General features: G+C 39.2%; 1 long non-coding RNA gene across 5 annotated transcripts in view; it reads left to right on the top strand.

Moving 5' to 3' along the window:
• Positions 1–19,965, top strand: part of LOC107316198 — a 163,365-nt gene that overhangs the window by 123,636 nt on the left and 19,764 nt on the right. For 4 of the 5 annotated variants that reach the window (XR_001556221.2, XR_004307726.1, XR_004307728.1 and 1 more), the window contains exons 3-5: positions 10,743–10,896; positions 11,988–12,115; positions 16,282–19,385. This is a non-coding gene — a long non-coding RNA (uncharacterized LOC107316198). The remainder of the gene's footprint in view (positions 1–10,742; positions 10,897–11,987; positions 12,116–16,281; positions 19,386–19,965) is intronic. The other variant, XR_004307727.1, reaches the window with a different exon arrangement.

Raw genomic sequence — 19,965 nt, 5'->3', positions numbered from 1 at the left:
TGTGGATTACTCTTTGAATTACTGTTTTGGTTTCAAACTTAACGGGAGATTTAGACTGGATAAAATGAAAAAAAAAAATACAATAAGGGTGGTGTTGGCACTGCACAGTTTGCCCAAAGAGGTGGTGGTGCCCCATCCCTGCAGGCCCTTAAGGTCAGGAAATGGGTTCTGAGCTCCTGACGGAGCTGTGGGTGTCTCTGTGCATTGTAGGGGGGTGGACCAGATGGCCTTTAAAGGTCTCTTCCAACTCACATGATTTATAGAATTGACAAAACATAAGTACTGGAAAAATATTGGGTTATGTGTTGCTGGAGTGGCTAATCCCTTTGGACACACACAGTTCTGTAGAGAGATAAAGGGAAAGTAATTGCCAGAGTCCTCATTTATGTACTTCATAACCATTCTACGTAGCAGAGAGCTATGAAAAAAACCCAAAGGCTGTACATGTGATGGCACTACAAATAAAATATCCAATCTACATGTTCTGCTCAAAATAAGCCTACACAAACTGATGCATAAATGATGGTTTTGCCTGTCTTCTGGCATAATTGGTTTAAACCACACTTTCTCTGGAAACTATGTAGGCACGCTGGGATGACCCCAGGATTTATAATGGCTCTAATGTGGCTACCCCCACTTCTGGACCAAAGCTGGTTCATGTCTACCCAGTTTGTTCTCAGGGTAGAACAAACATGACGGTCTAACCTTGTTTAGATGTGCCTGCATGTTTTCACAAGGGTGTGACTGAGTCAGACCTAGAACTCTAGCCCTTCATACCCAGAAGCCTTTAAGGTAAATAGACTCAAATTGGCTTTTTGTGGTCAGGCCCATTTATGCTAAAAAAAAGTAGAAAACGGCTAAGTTGAAATGTCTGACCACAGTTAATACTTTGGCTCTTATTCCAGTTCTTTTTCATATTCTGTGACATTTTTGTTTTCAAAATAAACACAATCGAGAAAGTAAAGTTAGGAGGAAGGAAACGTGTATATTTTTTGCATTGCCATAATAAATGCAACATGACAGTTCTAGCATTCACTAGAATGGCATTGGATTTGGACAGTATGATGCCCCATTTTTATGGGAGAAAACCAGGTGCTTTTTCCTATGATGTTGAATTCTCATTCTCTTAATATTATTTGCTGGTTGGTACTATACTCCACAAATTGGACATTATACTTTTCAAACCATGCATGTATGTACATTTGGATTCCACCATTAAACTTAATGGAAAAAAATGGACCCGACCATGTCAGTACATTTTTATGAGTAAAGCCCCAGAGTCTCTTATTCAAACTCTTGGTAGCTTGTGAGTTTATATGCAGCTTTGGTACAGGCATTTAAAAACGTGAATGTATTTTAAAAAAGCATTTGTCAGAATTCAACGTTACTCTATTATTATGTTTTTCCAATTCCGTTGACTTATATGTAATCTTCTAATTTCCTCCCTGTGGTCTGTAAAAATGATCCTTGCTGCTCTGCTACTCATATAACAAGAACTGGCCAGCATTACTTCAAATAAGCTATTTGACTGACTTTGTTCTGAGTGTCCACACGCCAAAAATTTACTAGATAATTATTTGTCTCCTAAACCTTCTCTCCCTGATTTTTTCCACTCCACTGAAAACCCTTTCTTGACCTACAGATATGGGTTCTAATTTAACCCCTGTTTCCTTGTATACTGCAGTTGCTCTTGACCATGCGTGCACTTTTTCTTCATCTGCATGGCATGTCAATATTTTATATGCAGTTTACTGAGAATTATCTTTTTGACTTGCTTTTCTACAAAATAAGCATAGATTACAACATGCCCTGATTGAGTCCCGTAGTATAGAAATGCTCTCGGCCTTTATGTGGAGTGATTGACTTAGCACTTTGAGAATCTGCAGGTGACATGAGTATAATTAGAGTGGGTACAGCTTCCTTTCTGTCAATTACTCAGGTAGCAGAGCTCCTCTGCACACATTAAAACATCCAGATTCATTTTAAAAATAATTGGCACACAGTATTGTTTACAATGGTACGATCTTCATTCATTTCCAATTTCCTTACTTTGTTGAATACTTTCTGCATCCTTTCCAGGAGCAGATATCTTGAGTTCCCAGAGAGCATGTGGGCCCCATAATTAACTTACTTAGGTCACTGCAGCCCCTGCCCCCATGTGCTTCAAGTGTGTAATAGTACAACATTAAACAGTGACTACAGCTGTGGCTTTTCATGATCTTATATGAATGACATTGTACGCTTAGATGACTACCATTAACTGAGGGACATCTTTCAAGGAGCAGAAGATTCCCTGTTCACTGAACAGTAATTTGGCAGCTCACCTATGGGCAGTGTCCTCACATTTTCATTTAATTTCTGTCTGGGTCCATGGGAAACACAGCTTTGTTCACACAGCTTTATTCACACTCAGTCTGGTGCTACACGATGACCTCGTTCTAATTGGGTGTGTTGCTGGGTTTTTGGCTGATGACTCTAGTTATCATTTCACAGCCTGCCTGAAAAAAGGGACAAGAACATCCTAATGAACACTTTGTCTAGGCTTCCTGTCTCTCCTGTCACCGAATGACTAATTACTAATTTCTAGCGATGAATAATTTACATTACATCCTACTTTTTAACCCTGGGGATATTTCCTTTCGTTTACATGTTTCAGATTTATGCAGATCCCTTCATACTCCTGCAAAGGCTTCACTGAACACCTGTATGAAGTAAAGAGCAATTTTCCAAATAACTATTTCTAAATGTTTGACATCAGTCATAGAAATTAAGATCTATTTTTTCCTCTATGTTCTTCTTTTCCTTTAAAAATTGCTGGTGTCCCAAGTGACTAAGTAGCTGTACTTGCCCAGGTTTCAGCTCTTCTCCCACATCCTCTCTGCAGAGCTTGGATTAGGATTATTGCAGTAGATGATACCAACCAACCTGGTTATACCATTATATCTATTATCACAGCAATTTTGAGTGATCTCAGCTGACTGTGAATGCCCAAGGGGATATTTTTCCAAACATGCAATTATTCTCAGTGTACCACTTCAATTGCCAGGACTAATCCCTGGCTCATCTCTTGATTAGTCAGAATTAGAGCCTGTGGGTCGGTACTGTTGATCTCACTTGCCTGACTGACCTAAATTCCATTGTGCACCTGCCATTGTGCGTTTGAATAAATCTGGAACAAATTCTGGTACTTGATGTGCTGCCAGTCTTGGTCTTAATTTGGGGATATGACTGGGTGAGGCAATGAATCTCTTCATCAACGTGCAGAACGGCTATAGAAGCAAAGTGCGCATGCTGCTGAGTCATGGAGCTCATTAGGAAGGAGGACACATGAGGAAGCAACATTGCCATTCAAGGCTGGCAACAGCCCCTGTTCTTGCCACATGCAAGTGAAGCCTTAGACTTTTTTACATTTCTTTTTTTGCTTCAGTAACTCAAATAGATATGATGACTTGAGGGTAGCTGCTCAGAAATCTGATGTTAGATGGCCTTTGCTCATTTGTTTGTTGCTGTTTTTGTAAGAGATAACCCAATTATCTCCAATAATTTTATCTTAATTAAAAATCTATAGAAGTATACGACCAGGAATTGCTTAATTAAAATCAAGACAGTGAAAATCATTTCCAGGTGGACAGGAATTTTCCTGTCTCACACTGCATGGTATATAAGCTGATTAATTATTGCAAAGAATGTTTTCATATAATGGCACACTAGGGGAAAAAAACCAAACCTATTGTCAGGAAAAAAAGAGAGAAGAGTTGTTCAGACAGATAGTAAGGAGTTTTCAAGTAACTGTAAGTCTAAAATGTTTCCTTGTTGCATGAAGGAGGAACTACAGTGAAATGTATTTATCAGTATAGTTAACGTTGCAGACTAGAATTAAATCTTTGCTGTCTACATGAAAAACTTTCATTGTTGTCGAGAAATCAAAAGACAAAGAGGTAAATTCTTTTCAGTTATTTGCCATTTGGGCAGGGAGTTTGTCTTTCTGCATGTGTGTACAGTGCAAAGCTCATTTGGGGTGTGACTGTCCTTTTAAATCTACCATAAACAATATTGTCAATAACTCATTGCCTGTGTTCTTAGGCAGTTCTGCCTGAAGTTCTTGTTTTTGTTTCTTTACTTCAAAGGCATTACATCGATAAGACATTTTATATGGTCTCTTGTTTAGCTGATTTCATCTGACCTACTTGCATGTAAAGAATTAGAAGTACATGGGCCTCATCTCCACTGTACTCTCTGTAGGGTTTCCATAAGGATGTAGACATGGGGGTAATGCACATCTGCAGGAATTAAACTACTGTTGAAAATAACATGGACTCTATTCATGAATATGATGCCCATGCCACTGTAGTTTCCTTCCAAAACCATAAAAATACACATTTCTGCTAACTCTAAAGAGGAGTAGGATTTCCACATTGCTCGTGTCTTTCCAGTAAAGGACCAAACTCCTCTATGGCCTTTTAGCTTTGTGGCCTTGGAGACAACTAAAACATTTATGGAATGTACACCAAGTGGGAAAACAAGACAAGCAGTCTTCCAAGACCATGGAATACAAAGATGGGACAGGAAAAAATAAACTAGGAGAGTGATAACCTTATTTCATTCCAAAGTGGGGCTTAAGTAAAGTAAACGGTGGCAAAATTGCTTTCCAAGTAGAGCACAATAGGAAGAGAAAGAAAGAACATTTATACATAAGATGTCTGATGCTGACACTTTCGGTTATGTAGAAGTTTCCAAGGCATCTTGCAGGAGATTACACAAATGCCTGAGAAAATGTAAAGGTGTCTTGAATCAGGAAGCACCCGATATGTTTATGCTGCCTTGATGGGAAGGGATGTTTTTATTCAAGCTGCCAGCCAAAATTACATGCACTAATGGCTGTTAAGGAAGGAAAAGAATTTACTATTTGTAACTGTGCTGTATTATACATAAAATAAAATAATGGTAAATAAAACAATAACCACCACCATAAACAAGCAAGCAAACAAACACATTAGAAAAAAAAGGTTTTTAAGAAATTTTGTGGCAAGCTTTCACAGCCTGGAGAAGGAATGGGAGAAATGTAAAGCAGGCTGCAGGTAGGAGGATGCTTAAGTGTGGCTCTTCATTGAAACTCAGCAGTGATGCTGTGAGACCCAGGAGTTTGTAGTAGATCTGGAAAATAATAGCTGTACCTTGCTGTAAGTACATGGTATCCCACTGTTAGAAATCTGAAAGTATAGAACTGAAAAATCTGTGATCTTGTGTGTTTGAAAAATTGCAAAGTAGTACTGCTAGGTCATGTAGTGATTCACAAGGATGTGTTTTCAGGCCTGGGAGTCTGCCAGCCCCAAGCATTAGTTTTGTCTCCTTGCATGATGAGTTGTATTTCACTATTGAAGTGCAACTTGCAGGTTGCCTATATAATCTGCCTCAGAGAATTATTTCTGTATGTAAAGCCAACTGTTCTTCAGGCATTGCTCTGGGCTTTTAGTTTTGTGATAAAGCCAGGGATTCTTTGTCTTGCTTTGTTTAAGATCCACTCACTGTCTCCATCCAGCTCTGCAGAAAGGTAATGGCAATGCAAGGAAAAGAGTTCGAGTTCGTCTTAAAATGGTGGAGGTGGTAGATACCATACAAAAGTAAAAGGTTATTCAGCAGATATCTGAAATGTGAAAAAGAAAGAGTTGCATTGCAAGCTGTGTTTAGATGTTTAGCTGCAACATGGAATATGTTTTTTCACACGATACTATGGGGGACACCATGGGGGAGGGCCGAAATCATTGTTATTTTCTTAGACAAATGGTATCTTGCTCTACTGCTCTCCAGATAGCAGTTACTCCCACTGGAAAAGCCCAAGACCCTCAGCTGTAATTCTCGTGGTCTAACCACTTGGCTTCACTGAACAAACTTATTTGTTTGGTGTCATAATTCAGTAAAAATAGAAACTGCAAGAAAATCTTTGAAACATTTACTAGAGTGAACCTAGGAAATCTTGGGAGACCTTTTCCCTGTAGCCTTATTGAAGTAATTTGCATCTGAACAAGATAAGAACAAAATCTAGGAAAAGATTTTGTTTTTCACGATTCAAACATAGTTTTAAAGTACACCTAGCATGTACTAGCTTTGTACTTTGTGTATGTTTAGCTATGGTTGCTGATACTGTTTAATCTGTATCTACATCACCTCCTATTTGCCATCTGTTCTTTGAATGGAACCTCTGTTTAACATTAATTTAATGAAGAAAAATGGTCCTGTAATTAAGTTTGCTAGCAAACTGTTGTGTCAGCTCAATCTTGAGTGTCATTTACAGCAGGTGGAAAATGGCAAGGGATTTTGTGATAGTGCCTCTGCAACCAAAGTGGGTCACAGAGCAGCCCCCAGGAAGGTCACCTTCTGAACCTGTCAGGCCAATCTAGTGCACAGCTGGGGCAAGCTGGTCATGTACCTAATGCAAGGAAAAATTTGGTAGAAAAGGCATATTGGAATTCCTGGATGATGACATGTAAATAATGCATTGCTAATAGCTCTATTAAATAAGACATATTTGTTATGAACACATCCCTTAATTCAGTGTAGTTTGCTTGATGAATTTGGAGCTAAACACAAGCGAGATTTATTTCCATCTACTGGATTATTCTGTTTAATTGCTTCTGTTAACTTCTTCAAATACACTAAGCTGTGGGAAGGTTCTGCAGCCAATTGAGTTCTGCATATACCAGTGATTCTGTTCTATGGTTCTATGATATTTAGTTTCATCTTCCCAGCTGTGGGCAGAAGTGGAAGATAGCCAAAAGGGGCTATCAGGTATCAGTGCACCAAAGTCTCTGGCTGTAGTGTTGTTAATTTACAGCCCTATGTGCAGACACCTGATGTGATACAAAGCTAGAGCAGGGCTCTCCTGACTTACGCCTGTTTTCTCGCAAATCAGGAGCCAGCTACAATTGCTAGAATCTCCTCTGTGAAGGCCTGGATCTCCATCAGTTGGGCTGATGGATGATTTCATTACACAGGCATAACCCTGGAAAAGCTGAATTGGTTGTTACTTCATAAACGAGGCATCCGGTTTCAAAAAATTAAACTGGGTTAAAAGTCACTGATCTTAAAGGGCTTGCAATATTTTAATATGCTATATTCTGCTCGGTATGGCATATAAGGATTAGCTCATCTAATTTCAGTCCAAAGTTTTTACTTGTAAAAGTATTTCAGGAGAATATTTACATCCATATTGCAAGTAGAATTGCTTCAGGGAACCCTGCAGTATCTTCCTGTGACAAAAGATCCAAATCCCTTCCATGCCTCTGTATAGATGAGCTGGGAGCCTCAGGGAAATTTTAATACCATCTGTATATCGTGTAGGAGGTTTTGTGTTTGTGTCACCATATTCAAGTAGAAATAGAACAGCCAAGGATAACTTTCTCACCAGGCACATTGTGGATGCTTGGGAAGGCTCCTGTTAGTTTTATATCATAAGTTATCATCAGGAAACAAAAACACAGAACTACCATAAGGCTACATTAAAACAACTGACAAATTTACTACTTGATAATTCTAATACTACTCAGGTTTTGGACAAATTGCAGATGGAAAAACAGAAGTATGGTCTCAAATGTTATCAAATGTTAGGACTTTTCAGTTCACATAGTTGACTGCAGGAGGTTTCAGCAAACAAAATGCTTAGGACATGACTAATCATGGTATAATCATCTGATAATCCAACATATCAGAGTCAAATGTGACACCTAAAACTCAGGAACTTTGCATCTGTGGCCATTTTCAAAGCACTGTAGCTTAGCTACAGTGTCCCAAGTGCACATAAATTAGAGTCTCTTGAATAATAGGATGTCATATTAAAAAGGAAAAGACACTGTTTTGAATTTCTTTCTGTGCCTCAGACAGAACATACAAACAATAAGAAAGAAAAAATAAATGAATCTTCCAAAAAAATACATATATATTGTTACAAGGACAGAAAACAGCAAAGAATTTCCTCTGTTTAGAATAGTAAATATAAAAACAATCTCTACAAAAAGTACTTTCAGTAATGAAATGAGCTGAGTTCACAATGTAGGTCATGAGATCCTGAACAGCTACTTCCTTTTTGGTGGAATTACTGGCAGAAATTCCTCATAACCCATTGGAATCTCCTGTATTTGATGATATGGAAGTATTTAAGTCATGAGTTAAACTATAGCACAGAACCTCAGCCAGATCTGATAGCTGTTGTAAAATCCATGAAGGGTCATTGCCCCATTTCTGACATCCATCAATCTGCAGCAGCAGGAGCTTCAGCACACAGTTATGTGTGTACAATGTCATGGATGCCCCATCCCTGGAGGTGTTCAAGGCCAGGTTGGGCAAGGCCCTGGGCAATATGATCTAGTGCTTGATCCAGTGGTTGGCAGCCTTGCCTGCAGCAGGGGTGCTGGAACAATGTGATTCTTGAAGTCCCTATCAATGCAACCCATTCAGTGATTCTGTGAATGTCACCCCCACCTGGAAGCTTGCTTTATACCCATGGTTTGTTTTTCCTCTGTTTAATATCCTATAACCTTGGGTTTTCCCCAAACACTTCTTTCCTTTGATTTTCTCTACCACGCATACTGTGAGCATTTCTTCCTAATCAGAAGAGATGGGAATAGTAAACTGTATTAAAAAAGACTTGGAAACAGTTTCTAATAGCTTCAAATTCTGGGCTTGCTAGCCAAGAACATGGATGCTGTTTGAATACAGTGGAAAATATCTAATTTTAACAGATGAAATTAATGGAACTAAGCATGTAATAAGGGTACTATTCAGTTTAAATGCAGCAGAGATGGCCCAATAAAGATTACCTAATGAGTATTAGATTGCCTCCTCTAGTTACAAAGTAAAAACAAACAGCTCCTAACATTATGCATTGGTAACAGTATGTCAGGAAACGCTCAAACCCAAACATTAAAACATCAATCTCCAGTGTAGAAAATGTTTTATTTACTATCAATGATGCCACTAGGTATTCTTTGTATGAATATTAAGAAATCATACAGCCCAGTTTTTCACTGTCTTGTGGAAAGCAAAGACAGCTCTGGGAGTACTTCCAGATGTTAAGTCAACTTGCCACATTTCACAGATTCAGAGTTCTCTTTTTAAGGCCATTTATAGAACTTTGGAAAAAGCACAGGGTCTGGTGTTATTAAAAGGTAGGGAGATGTGTTTTAGTTTTTAAAACAAATTAAAGGCATGACAGGTTTTTGCAATCACTGTTAACTTCTGTAGTCCAAAAAGGAAACAGCTCCAGGTACCTATAGCTAAATAATTTCCTATTATTATATTAGTGGATTTTCACCTAAGAACGTATCCTAAAATTGGATGTACCAAGTTGTGAGACATCCAGACATTCAACTGGCTCTGTTTCTCTTGCAAAGTTCATGGAATTTATGAAGATTTAGGCTGTCCCTTTCATTTCAAATGAATTTTCTGATCCCTTAGGTAGTAATTCCCAAACAACAGTAATAGAGATGTCACAGAGAAGGAATATCTTTATGCAGTGGTCAGGAACAATACTAAGATCATACAAGTGTTATGGAGCAAACCAGGAGCAGCAGCCAATGTATTCTGTTTTGGTGCTTCATGCAGCATTTACTGTTTGAAGAAAAATGGAAGAATGTCTGCAAATGATTAGAAGAGGAGAAAGGAAGATTAGGAATCCCCACAAATTAAAGTAGGAGAATTGCCATCTAAAATGTAGTTGAATTCTTTCCTTTTAATGTAAAGCTGTATTTAGTTTGAAGGGAATTGGAAAGAATGATCAGCACATTTAACAATTAACATGGTCTGCATTTTACTTTAACTGTCTGTCAGTAGACCAGGTCAGTTTAGTAACAATAGCATGCCTTGTTCTGATTAATTTGTACCATCTTCTATGAAAACATTAAGTAACTCCTGGAATGCATTGTTCCTGCAAATACTAATCATGGCATTATCACAGATTAGATGAACATTAACAGATTTAACATATCAAGTTCTAGTAAATACTGTAGGTGTGCAGTCAACAGCACAGTGCTGGCTAAAAGGCAAGAAAATAATAATATGCAAACCAAACTACTCAGCCTTGTAGTTATACAGCATATAGTCCTACTGTATGACAAAGAACTTTTATGGCACCTGGCAAATGACCAGGAATTTTAATTATCATTCTGTGAGATGTCTCCATGGGATGATTGTGCTTATTCAAAGCAGGTTCTGCTTCATGAAGCTGGTGACTGTATAATAAAGTCATCTGTATGCCCTCATTTATCAATTATTCTTGTGAGATGATGAAAGTAGTGGCATTTTTAGTGCACATATGAGCTCTGTCATACAGGAGGAAAAGTTACTGCAGGTTCATACAATGAGAGCAGTAAATCATACTTTTTAAGGCTCATACGCAGTGGGTAGAAGTCACATCTAGCTGAGCTTCAGCTCTTTTCCTTTCTCCCCTTTTACCCATGACAACTTTAAAGAAGATTGCCATCTGGTCTCCCATCTGCCTGCATGTCCGATCTTATGCTTTCTGCAGTTGCTTTTATTTGTCCCCAGTGCCGCCTTCACAGAAGAGACAACAGTCCCCACTGAAACACTACGTAATTTGGGACCTTTATACCTTTATGAAGCTCTGAAAGTAATCAGAATGCAAGGAAGAAAGTCTTCCATTCTAGTTATTAATAACACTGGGGGGATGGAGAGTGGGGAACAAACAAATGTGCTGAAGAAAAATGACAACACCTGTTCTTGCCTTCCAGGTGCCTGAAACAAAACTTCATTGCTGAGCTACAGAGATTAAGGGAAGGGATTTCATTTGCTTGCTGCAGTTTGATGCAGCATCCTCAAGGGCCCCAGAACCTGCATGGAAACATGGAGGAGAGGAGAGGAAAGAGGAAATAACCTTTACAGAAAGTAAGTTCTGGGCGCTGGAAAAGGCACTATGGGACTCAAGGGATCTTATCACTTCTTCCCAAAAGCTGTACTAACTGTGCATTGATGTCAGTGAAAGTTCTATTACCTCCTGATGACACTGAGAGCAGAATCTGATCTATAAACATCACATGTAAATACATCAACAGACCCTATACTGGAAGTTTTTAGTTAGACTGATACCCTTCAGCTGAATCACAAAAATCCCTCTTGATATGGAAATGTTACTTTCCCAATCTACTTTATTTCAGTGCAGTGGGAATTGAGCACTGTAATCCCTTAAACAACAACAAAAAATCTCAACCTGAAGTGAACTCTGACATCAATCTAACAAGCACCCAAAGAAGTCACACAGTGGAGAGCCTTTAAATCACAGCATGAACAGTAGCAGAGAAAGCAGAGGGACCAACAGCATAACCTGATACAGGTACAGATGTCTTGCAGTTATACACTGCCTAATCAAGAGAGGTTATACTCCATCAAATGATGCACAGAGAAAGGCTCTGTGTTTTCATTTTACAACAAGGGAAACTAACTCTGGTATTAAATAGGTGGACTTAGTCTTGCTGCCACAATAAATCTGTACTAAATCCTTGCACCTTGCTCCAAAGTTAAGAGTGGGAGGTGTGCTCAGACTTCGGTTTCTTCCAGGAGGACTTGGATTACTTCAGCTCCTGGGATGAGTAGTATGGTTGGAATAGCACTTGTATTAATACATATGAATATAAAATATATATTTCTACTTCATCTGACATGGCTAGTGTAAAAACCCAAGCACTTTAAGTTGTTCAAGATAAGTATGTGTGAAATTTCTGCATAGAAAGGGTATGATGGTTTCATCTGAGGACCCTGGCACTTGCTGAAGTTATTCTACACCTAGCTAGGAGACAATGGAGATTTGCTGACTTACATCAGCTGTGAATTCATGAATTCATGCAGGCATTTAGTGGAGATACCACCTGCTTCCTGAAATGAAAAAAAAAAATTAACTCAGTGTTGAAATTGATCTCGTGTTATCCAGGATATCTGCATGTTTATACAGTAACATGCTGTCCTGTTCTTTATGGTTGTAGGAAATGAACAAGTGACCTCAAGGACGAAAGAATACTCTTCTGCCAATTCAAGAAAACGATATTCAAGATAACGGATGAGGTGTTACAGACCCTAGGTGAATTCAAGTTTGCATTATAACCATCTTTACGTAAGTCAGGTTATTTATATCATGTTTAATACAGCCGTCCTTTCAATCACTGTTACTTTAACTTATTTATTTAAAAATTAATGAATGCCTTGGGTTGCCTGCCAGCTGTATCACAGCCACACGGGCTGTCGTGCAAGAGATCAGTCATTCAAAATCAATGTGTGACAAAGCGTAAGAAAAAGAAGTATCCCCACAAATGCAAACATTATGAGGGAAGTGCTTTATGTCTTGTGAGCCACATCGTCAGCTGGCTGTCTTAACTGAGACAGTCACTTTTCTCCCTGTGTTTATAAACAGCAGTGTGATGGATGTGTTACGTTCTCTAAACTACCCCAAGAAAATAATTTTAATTTTCCATAATTCATATATTCATTTACACGTGGTGAGAGAATAAAATGTTAGGATTTGGATTTAGAAGCCTGTAAAGCCCATATTTTCCTGATGGAAACAATTATGTTGAAAGCAAAGCAGCAGCAAAGTTGGCTTCCCAAACCTGGAGTGACACCAGAAGTCACTGAGGTCCACCAAACACCAAAGCACTGACTTTTACCTCGCTCACTTAACTTGCTCAGGAAAATCACTAGTGTGAAAATTGAACTCATGTTTAGTTTTGGTTTAATACTGCTGGGGGAGTAATCTTTTAGTCTGAAAAAAAAATAGGGAGAGAGAACAAGCAGACACAATGCAACCAGTCAGTGAGGAGGTGATGTCAAAGGCATGTTTCAATTAGTGCAAGATTAGCTGAGGCCATGTTGGCCCAAGGCAAATACTCTGAATCTGAGAGTAGTGGGAATTCCTTTGGGAATTCTGAATAGAGGGATATTATTTTACCATTTTAGGTCTTATCTCTCCCAGCAATGTTGCTGATATATTTAATTGATATATCCTTTCTCATTTATTGTTGTGTGAAGGCACAACAGTGAACAATCCTTCCAGCTGAAAAACCCTCACATGCTGCAATTATAAACAATGTTCCCCTTAATCCAAACAGCTACAATAATTTTATTAGCAGTCATGGCCTGGAAGAGATGTAACAATTAGTCTATTTTACTGGGACAGTGTTTTATAACCCCATAAAATCAACTTGTTTAGCCTGAGGCTTTTAGCCATTCAAATGAAGAAGCCCAGCTGAGAAGCGGCAAATGATAACACAGGTTCTCCAGCAGACCAACTGCAAGCTCAGGTGCAGTGATGCTACATAGGTGACAGAATGGCTCCTCTGGTCTGTTTCACTTTATTAAGTGACAAAATGCGTAACAAGTAAAACACCCATTAGTAAAACCAACAGCTTCTGCAAAGAGGATCATTTAAATCCAAAGATTAAGCTGGAAGTTCCTACACACCAGCAGAAATCAATGTACCTTCTCAAAAAGGGGAAACAGCTGCACATCCTTGGGTTTGTCAAGCTGGGAAAAGAAGGAAGTTCTTTTGTTTTTAAGTGATATCTTTAATTCAGTTAACGTTGCTATGAGCAGAAGAGTTATAATTGGTAGACGACTCTATGTAAATCTTCTTTGTCAATTTTATTTGGTTGAAATGTGATTGTATAGACAGGCCCTCATCATGTATCACTTTGTGTGGAGTGGAATGCTTTGCATCTATGATGTACTGAGATCTGTTTCCAGATTCTGTTTTGTCCTTAAAAGTGACCTAATGTAGAGTGAATTCTTTCCTCCTTACAGTTTCTCTTTATGAATGTGATTTACTGAGAGAAAAGAGTGGAATTACTCTTCTGCTCCTATTAACGGAGGTTCTCTTTTTGTTTCAGTGATGTCTTGATGTTAGTGTCCTAAATAAATACCTGTATACCACAACAATCAAGAAAATTAAGTAAGGGTAGCAATAAAGTGAAACAAGCCAGGATTAACCCTGATGTAATGGATGAGTTAAGCACAATAACATCAAGCAGCAGGAAACTCTGAGGAGCACTAAGTGAGCATAGTCTGTTTAATTTATGAGAAGGATTAGAGAGTAAATGCTTGATGAGAGCACACAGAATAGAACAGGTACTTTTCACTACGTAATGATTATGCAGTGTAAGGCAAGAACATCCCCTGCATACCCTTCTTTCTGCAAAGCACTCATCTCTAGCCATAGAAGACTCGGAAAAACGAAAAATTATTGGTGTTTAAAAAACTTTTCCCCATTACATCATAATGAAAAATTCAGCCCTGCCAATAAATCACTTCAGCCTGCCCCTTTTGTACAACACCATGTTCTCCTGTTCCCTTCTTTATTATTAACTTTAACTCCATGGGGCATTACCGTAGTTAACATCAAGGACTCACTCACAACCTGTACTCCATCACCCGCAGAGCTGACAAAGTTGTGATGAAAGCTGTGCATTGCTGCTGTTGTGCCTTAGTGATTTTCCTCTGCATGGTTAAAGCTGTAACTAGTGATCGATGTGAGCCAGCCTGACCTTCTTCTAACCTGTCTTAGCAGCACCCCTCTTTGCTTGGCCCCTCTGACACTTCTTGATTTAAATCCATAATGTGCAGCTCAGTGGTTTTCTCGTTCTTCTTCCTCAAGAAGATAAAAGCTTGAATCAGGGGAGAACAATCAATTCATGGGCATCTTGGACTTAAAGGCAGGGCACATCTGTGATGTTACAGAACACAGAAAATCATCAGGAATTTGAGATGATCGCTATAGGGCTTGCTATATTTAGGAATTTCCCAAGAACCCACAAGAACTGCTTTGAGAAGCTACCGAGCAGACATACACACATCTTAATTTGAGGGGGGAACAAAGCAGTATCCACATTTGAGACATAAACTGTTTCCAGAAACCACCCAAAGGATGTTGGAGATTCTGAGCTAAGCTTTCTGTAGCTGCTGTTATGAAGTTCTAATGGCAGAAAGAACTGCCTCTTGACATCCCTGTGGCTGCAGTCGTCTCCAAACTGAGCTTAATATTTCTTATGAGAAAATGAAAAGCATCACAGAAATTCTTTGCCTTGATCAAAAATGAAGATGATAGCTGCTTTACTTTTATTCTGGTGGTGTTATATTAAAAACACATTTCTCTTTATTAATTACAAAGGGACATATTTATTTTCTTTTTTCCTTAAGGATTTTTTTTGGAGGACTTCAAGAAATGAAGGAATGAAGGAAAATCATTCTTTCCATTTATTCGTATCATCTTTCAATTCTCAGTGACACATTCAGAACACAGAGTAAAATGGTTTTTCTTGACCACATCAAATTCACACACTCTGATATATCACTCTCATCTCAGCATGCCCAAAACAGTATATGTAGAAATGCCCTTAAAAGAAGGAAAAACCACAGCAAGAGGGGAAAAATAAACAAAAGAGGGGAGAGGGAATGAAAAGAAAGAAATGACATGCGAGCAATGAAAAATGTTGCTAAGAAGAAATACATTTTTGCTTGGCAAAAATAAGAGGCATCTTTTTCATCGCCAAAGTAAAGTCAGATTACTTTTCAGAGTTATGCAAACCTCAAAGTTTTGCCTGGAGGAGATCCTGAAAGAGAATTTGAGGAAGGTTCATTCCAATTCCTGCTATTTGATCCATAAAGGAGAAATACTGCTGGCACGAGCTCAGTACACCCTAGAATGATACTGGTCTGTCATCCTTGAAAGAAGAGAGCTATTGCTGATAGGGAAAAAGGCAAGCACCTCCATGCATGATTTCCAGTGGTATCCAGACAGTATTAGAAATAAGACCTCCACCACATGGAAACAAAGCCCAGTTTAGTTAATTACAATGTTTCTTTTTAATTGTTGTAGTTCTCAGTGCCAGCATGACAGGCTTTTGGTGGCGACAGGCCTTGTTTTGGTTGCTTGGTATTCCAGCACTTTGCTGAGTGACACCAATCAAGATAGAAGAGATGCTTTTGGCACTTGCATACCTTCATCATGCTGCAACTTGCCAGTAGGGAAGGAGCAGAACCTTAGCCTGCAGGGATATCCTGTATAATGATCCATTAATTCAAGATTTATCAGCTACCTGTCAGATGAAAAGAATTTTGAAAACTTTTTAAGTAGTTTCTCTGTTTATCAATAGCATAATGAACCCAAGCCTGTCATTTTCTGCAGGCCAAAGTCCATTCTGCTTAAAGCGGTACAACTATTAAACTTTCAGGAATGGTGCTCCTTAAGGAAAGCAAAGTATTCATGTAACTCTTTCTTCTCCCCGACAGCAAAGATCTTTATCATGCTACAGACTACATTTTAAGAACAATGCCTGAAATAAAGATGGAAAGAAATACTTTAATACTGTTATTTCCTCTAAATAAGATCACAGAATCATTGAATCATAAAAGGTTGGGAAAGGACCTCTAAGATCATCAGTTCAGCCATCAGCCATCACCACCGTGCCCACTTTGGAGGATGCCAAAGCAGACACGGAACTGAACTGCAGTCTCAGATTAGGATACATCATGCTTTTAGAATTATTATTCTCTCCTGATTCACCTTGTTGCAACTGCAATAATACCGGTACTCGCAGAAGGGAGATCAAGAAGAGATCATTACAAGTGGGGCATTTATTTCTTCTCTGCCATCAAAGAGATGAGCCTCTGGACAGCAAATTTAGTGGTATTTTAAAGGATACAGATGCATAGCACTGCCCATCTCTTCTTTCTGCAATATAACAGCAGTGGAAAGTTCAGCTGAGAGAACAAACTTTGCAAAGATATCTCACTCCTGTAGGACACTGAAATAGTTGTCTACATGATGATGTGGGACTCAGAGCCATGCCCTAGAAGAGAAGGGTATATACCTTGTCTTTTCTCATTCTTACAAAGAAAGATCAAGATACATTCATATGTGACTTTTGATAATTCAAGGAAGAAAACTTCAAATGCTCAGGTGTTTGATCTTTAGATTTTTATATCCTACCAAAAGCACAGGATTTATAAGCATTCCTTCAGCCCTAGATGGACTCTTCTCTACTTTTCATATATTATTCCAGTAATGGAGGAAGCCTTTCTTTTGTTGAGAAAACGAATGTAAAAGAGTAGAAGATTTACACAAGAAACAAACTTGTAAAGATGGCATCCTGGGGTTCCCCATTTATTACACTGCAATTGCTTCTAGATCAAACCTGTTCAGTTCAGAATTAAAAGGATGGGTTTGCTGCTGTCCATCGCCGAGAGCTCTACAAAAGTAAAGCCAGATATTTTCTGGGTCATACTCTCTAAAAATAAACCACAATGGGAATGTTGAAAAAAAAACAGCTAACTTACAACATGTGAGTCAGAACTCCAGTCACCTTTCGCTTCTACAGGACTAAGAAAAACCCCTCAAGTGCAGCAATAGGTTATTTAAAGACCAAAGTAAATAGATCTGACTGCAAGCAGACACAGGAAACAGATCAATGTCTCATGACGATGAAATCTGTGCAGTAAGTTTTGACAAGAGCCACATGCTGGGGTTCATCCAACAGGGATCTTTCCACCAGCTATTTGTTGAAGCCTATAAAGATGCAGATCAGTTCCAGTTGATGCAGGGAAGTGATTTTTTTTTCATACATCCTATAAAGTTTTATATTTTTGGTGGGGAGAGTAAAGTTGCATGAATGCATAGTATTTTTGCAGGCAGATATAGCCTTATTCCAATCCTACCTCACACTTTCAACCTTTTATCTCTTAGAGTTGCTCCCATACCAGTCCTAGTTACATGACTTCCAGTTTGCTTAGATCAGGGCAGAGACAGGCTATGTGTGCTTGTCAAACACAAATACATGCTAGAACCTGCAGCTAGAGTCCAGGAAAAGGCCTTTGACATAACAAACATATTATGTAGTTCAAGACCACCACAGCTCCAAGCTGTACTACTGCCATGACTTCAGATTGTTGCTGTGATGCTTTTTATGGGGATTTGATGACATTAGCTAGAACTAATGTGATATTTTCCTAAGTGAGTGCAGGCATACTACACTCTGGAGGGGACAACCAACCCTTCAGGCCCTTCCTGTATTCCACTGTTCTCCATGAATATTAGAGATGAAATTTTTGTACACATTTACAGTAGCAATCATGTGAACCCGAGCTCATTTCCACAAACAAAGCATGCCCAATCAACAGTCTCGGTTTTTTTTCCTGCTTTATGGATTTTATTGCAATGATTTTGCGGAAGAGGTACAGGTGGGTTTTGCAATCCTGCTGGGCCCCACAGTAGAGACTCACACAACAAAGGCTTGCAGGTGTTTCCTATATCTTTGTGGTTATTTCTTTCAAACAGCATCTGTTGAAATGCATCTTGCCTCCTGCTTAAAAGAACCCCATTGCTTGGCAATGCAGGGTGTTTGCTTTAGCTTTAACTGCCCACCCACACTGAACATTTTATGTTACTTAGGTTGACCGGGGGCACAATGAGAGTCTTTAACAAGCAAGACTTCCCTTCGGGTGGGAGGCTCTGGAGGGGGAAAGGTGACCCAGAGATGTGGTAACATTTTTCACCTCCGCTTCTCTTTCCAGTCGGGCAGCCCCGTCATAGTTGGCACTGACCACACTACCACCTGCCGCGTCCCAGCAGAAATCTACACAAAACCTGGCTTGTCTTTGGGTAATTGCACTTGTAAAGTAGAAGCAACTCACTTAAGCGTTACAGGCAGCATCTTATTAAGCACCTCATGATGCATAGAATTAAGACAACTAAAAGAAAATGTCCAAAAATGCTTCCATGCAGTTTGTGACCACAGCTGACATGTGTCTGGTGACTCTTCCTGGGTGATGAGTCCATAGTTCCCATGGCCCTTTGGAAAACATCAAATTTAACTTTATTTTGCTTCAATAGTAACTACTAATGTTGTGTTGACCAATCAAAAGAGGACAGATGGTCAGAGCAAGACCTAGAAAAACAGACCCAAACACATCTAGCATGAAGTAGATGTAGGTTAAGCATTATTTGGTTCTGAATTCTCAGCATGAGCTATAACTAGCTATAACTAAAATTCTCTGGGCAAACTGATCTAGATGTGGTGTCCCTGTTCATTGCAAGGGGAGCTGGACTAAATGTAGCTCTGTTACAACTCTAAGGATTCTATGATTCCACAATTATTCTAATTCTAGGAGTCAGGTGGTTTTAATATTGTAGTGGAAATGCCGAGTCATGGCCTGAAGCAGTGATTGAGCACCTGGTGGGAAGGCAGGGCCAACCCAGGGGAGCTCAGGTGTATGCAATGCAGCTGAGTGACTGGAAGGGCTGGAGCCAGGATCCACCCCTTCCCAGAGGAAGTGTGTTGGCAGCGGAGGCAAGGATATCTCCCTGGAGATTTCTGCTTATCCCAGTCTTTCCAAAGGTAAGCAGTTTTTTTCTTCTTCTTTCCTTTGTTTCTGCATCTATGGCTGCTGCATTTGAACTGGTTCTCATTTACTGTAGCTAAAGTCATTGCCACCCTGCTACTATTGCTGTACTTTCCATCACATTATAGCGTTACAAATATCATCATGCGCTGGATAGGCCAGCACTTGCCAAACTAGCCAGTTCCTTTAGAAGCAGTGCCCAAAACCAGGCAGGACCTCACTAGCACCTAATTGCTCTGGGAAAGTAAACATTTTACCTCATATTTTCTATGCTCTGCCTAACAGCATGGTAAGTTCTGCTTCTCATGCATGAAGAGAGATTAACGAGCACTTTAGTACCCACCCTGTCTTCAGACAGCCCTCTATAAATAGGTGGGAAGAATTGCCACCTGGTGTCCACCTCTTTGCTTAGGATAGGTGGTTTGTTTGAAATGGATTTCTAGCTTTTAAATAGTTAATGGCTGGTGAAGTAAGTTCCATCTTTACTGAGTAGCTTTAAAAGTTATATCTGTTTGAATAGCCCAGAGAAAAGAGCACTGATAAGTATTGACACCTACCAGCATGCTCCTGACCTGG

This window comes from Coturnix japonica, chromosome 6, assembly GCF_001577835.2.
Source record: "Coturnix japonica isolate 7356 chromosome 6, Coturnix japonica 2.1, whole genome shotgun sequence".
NCBI classification, from domain to species: Eukaryota; Metazoa; Chordata; class Aves; order Galliformes; family Phasianidae; genus Coturnix; species Coturnix japonica.
The sequence above is the reverse complement of the archived record's forward strand: the minus strand, read 5'-3'. Positions and strand labels throughout refer to the sequence as shown.